The following is a 4,159-nucleotide window of genomic DNA, read 5'->3' as shown; positions in this document are numbered from 1 at the left end:
ATCATAAATATATATTTGGGTATTTGATTGATATCAAAAATTATAATTGCAATGTAAATGAAGGCTTTTCTTGTGAGAGGTAGCTGGGTCCATTTTTCTGGTTGGTGCGGTAGGAGGGGCAGCACAGGAATCTGCACCAAATTTGATTCAAGCTTGGAGCAGCTGTAGCCTGGGCTCTACCTTCCACAGACTGAGGACTGTCTACCCCTCCTGGCTCCCTGAGTGCTGGCTCTGAATACTGATGGCACTGGAATCTAATGGCCTTTCCCTGGGGAGGGGAAAAGATGAGCTTCCTCTTCAGCAGCCATTATTCTAATACATTTAAGTCAAAGAACATCCCTGAAGGAGTTCATTAGTACGAACACTTAAAACATGCAGAAGCCCTCTAGGAAGTGGGACTCCTAGAAGAGCAGTCATGTTGCCCAAGGAGGAAGATCTCAATCAACAGATGACAGTTAGCACTGTAGATTTCTTCAACCAGGTCAGAACTCTGCACTGAAGCAAGCTGTCTAGTCATGGCTGCAGGTCCAAGATCCGAATATCATTGGGAAAATGCTTTTAATAGTAAGGCCCAGTGAAAGATTCTGCTCCAAAATACATCAACTATTTGATGACTTGAGTTCAGGATTAACTTGATCATGAAACCCTTTTTCCTTCTAAGACTGGTGTTCCATTTTCCCAAAACTTTATATCTTTGGTAAAAACTATTCTAAAGCTTTCGTTCAAGATTTATACCCATATTTCTTGCGAGCACTTTGATTCTGTGATGCAATAGCAAGTAAAGGCCTGCCACAACACATCCTTTAAGTATTTTATTTGTTCCCAATTTTGGTTTCATTGATAGGTGAAAGTTGGCACCACTACAGGAATTCATTGAAAGATTTATGTAACACAGTTGCCCTCTTAGTTCATCCACTTGTTAGAGTTATCTTATTGCCAGTCTGTTACAGACTTGAGTTATAGGTGGAAATGTGTCCTCTCCAAAAATTATATGTTGAAGTCCTAACTCCCAATACCTCAGAATGTGATTTGGAAATAGTGTCCTTGCAAGTGTAATCAAGATGAGGCCTTTAGGGTGGACACTAATCCAGTATGTCTGGTGTCATAAAAGGAAAATCTGGACACAGAGACGTGCACACAGAGAGAGTGCTATGTGAACATGAAGGCAGAGATCAGGGTGATGTGTCTATAAGTCAAAGAGAGAGACCTAGAATGGACCCTTTCGTCACAGCTCTTAGAGGGAACCAACCCTGCCAGTGCCTTGGTTTTGAACTTCTTGCCTCCAGGATTGTGAGATAATTTATTTCTGTTATCTAAGCCATCTAGTTTGTGGTAGTTTGTTACCCTGGCAGCCCTAGCAAACTAATACAGCTGGTGATACAAACTGAGAAAACAGGATACAAAAACCCCCATTATCTGCGTTTACTGATAAAATTGTTCCAAGGGTAGATTGGCTTTATTTTTTTTTAAAGATTTTATTTATTCATTTGAGAAAGACAGAACAAGCAGGGGGAGAGGCAGAGGCAGAGGGAGAAGCAGACTCCCCACCGAGCAAGGAGCCCGATGCGGGACTCGATCCCAGGACCCTGGGATCATGACCTGAGCTGAAGGCAGACGCTCAACCATCTGAGCCACCCAGGCGCCCCAGGTAGATTGGCTTTAAAGCAAGAACTTATGAGCATACCTAACTTTGACATACTCTAATACCTGTTGTTTTCACAAAGCCACACTTGGTTGTAATATGTGGTAACCAAACTGCACTTTATTAGTTCAGCCATTGTTTCTTTGCTGAAGAAATTGAGTCTATTTCAGGTGACAACATAATAGATAATAAGAATTTATTAGCAAGTTTCCAAACCAAATTTCTTAGCAACACAGTCACATAATAGGTAAGTTTCATTCCACTTCAATTTAGAAATTAAAAAAAAAAAAGACATTTTTAGGTGTTCTTAATATTTAGAACATTTGTATCATTTTGTATTCTATTTTCAAGTCTGTATGGCAGTGCTTTTATAGATTAAAATCTTTCTGTTTATATGTCTATCTATCAAAAAAAAAAACCATGATTGCTATTTTAATCATAAATGGCATATGTGGTATAGGAACAACCAAGTTTTTTTTTCCTAAAATTCCTTTTTATCATTTAATCATCATTTGACATTTTATCAGCTATAAATCTGTCTAAATTGTTAGGAGACTGTATGTATATATATCAGAAATAATATCTTTTAAGGCTTCTACAGATAATCTTAAGATTTTTTTTAAGTTTATTTATTTTTAAATCATCTCTATACCAACATGGGGCTTGAACTCAGACCCCGAGATCAGGAGTTGCATGCTCTTCTGACTGAGCCAGCCAGGCATCCATATAGATTTTTATTTTGAAATGCATCATTCAAATTAATTTTAACATGTGAAGATTTGGGTTAAAAAAAATATTCCAAAATATTATCACAAACATAGCTCTCAAAGCCACTATTTTTATTCATGTTGTAGCATGGGAGTCCACCAACTTTATCCCAAAAAAAATAATTTAAGGGAAACCACAGTGAAAACCATGAAAGTATAGAGAATTTATAGAATGGCTAAGCATGTAGTGTGCTACCTATTCTTTAATGTATGTATTTATAAAATAGGAATGAGTACAATATCTTCCTTCATGTTGCTGATATTAAAAGACTGGAATGAGCCCTCATAGAGGTTTTCTTCAGTTTATTTTTGTATCAATACTCAAACTTATTTTATTTCTCTTGGGATAAAAAAGATCTTCCCCTTTAATAAGAAAAAAACTTTTTTCATTTGGGTCCTAGCACTTTGTAAACTCCAGCTGACTGTTTAGAATATATTAAGGCACAACAAATATACTGGAAGATTTGCCAGACAGAAAAAGCTTTAAATTCACCTACATTCTATATTTCAGAGCTGTGATTTTTATAGTCACTTGCTGACTTCCTTGATGGCTTCAAAAAAGTTTAGATTTGATACTATTTTTGTTATTTATTTTTATTATCCCACTATACTAAAAAAATCATTGTTTGAAAAAAATCTCTGTTTAATTACTCAGTTTTAATAAATTCTTAAATACATATGGGATTTTATTTTCTGTAAGATTTTATTTATTTATCTGAGAGAGAGATAAAGCATGAGAGTGGAGAGGGTCAGAGGGAGAAGCCGACTTCCCGCCGAGCAGGGAGCCTGATGTGGGACTTAATCCCGGGACTCCAGGATCATGACCTGAGCCAAAGGCAGTTGCTTAACCAACTGAGCCATCCAGGCACCCCTACACATGGGATGTTAATTCTTCTAATTAAGGCTGAAACCATATATTATTATTTGTGTATTTAAAGAGTGGAATAATCACTTGTGAAAAAAGAGAAAAGTCCAGTGTGAAACATTCCACAATTAATGTTTAAGCTAACCCAGAGTTCTTTGTCAGCCATTCTGTAGGGTTACGTTGAGCATTTATAAACAAAGCTGGTTTCTAGATACTGCCTAAAATGTTACTGCTTCTCACCGTTTTTTGTTTTTTTAGAAAATTGCTAAAATTTGGTGTATTTTTTCTTTTTTTATTAAGTTCTAATTTTTATTGTTTTAATTTTTATTATTTATTAATTTTTTTAAGTTTGTATTTACTTTTTTTAATTTTATTTTTAAGTAATCTCTATACCCAACATGGGGCTCAAACTCAAACCCCAAGATTAAGAGTCACAGGCTCCACTCACTGAGTCAGCGAAGCACCCCTAAGTTTTTATTTGAATTCCAGTTAGTTGGAGTGCCTGGGTGGCAGAGTTAGTTAAGCATAACAACGATAAGTTGGTTTTGGCCAAGGTTGGGATCTCATGGTCATGATCTCAGGGTCCTGACATTGAGCCCTGTGATGAGCCCCATGTCGAGCCCTGCATCAGGCTCTGCACTCAGTGTGAAGTCTGTTTGGGATTCTCTCTCCCTCTCCCTTTGCCACTCCCACTTGTGCTCTGCCTCTCTCTCTAAAATAAAATAAATAAATAAATAAATAAATAAATCTTTTTTTAAAAGTCCAGTTAGTTAACCTGCAGTGTTATATTAGTGCCTCTCAACTTTATGTTTTTTTTAAGATTTTTATTTATTTCAGAGAGAGAGAGCAAGCATGAGCAGGGGGAGGGGCAGAGGGAGAAGCAGA

The 4,159-nt window shown here is 36.8% G+C and overlaps 1 pseudogene; it reads left to right on the top strand.

The window, feature by feature from the left end:
• The first annotated feature begins 284 nt into the window (after positions 1-284).
• LOC112812932 (MOB kinase activator 1A pseudogene) lies at positions 285-890 on the top strand (annotated as a pseudogene).
• The last annotated feature ends 3,269 nt before the right edge of the window (positions 891-4,159 follow it).

Source organism: Callorhinus ursinus, unplaced genomic scaffold, assembly GCF_003265705.2.
Source record: "Callorhinus ursinus isolate GAN/ISIS: 27379988/994484 unplaced genomic scaffold, GSC_fseal_2.0 scaffold16, whole genome shotgun sequence".
In the NCBI taxonomy this organism is placed as follows: domain Eukaryota; kingdom Metazoa; phylum Chordata; class Mammalia; order Carnivora; family Otariidae; genus Callorhinus; species Callorhinus ursinus.
Note: the sequence above shows the minus strand (reverse complement) of the source record. Positions and strands in the feature narration are given on the sequence as shown.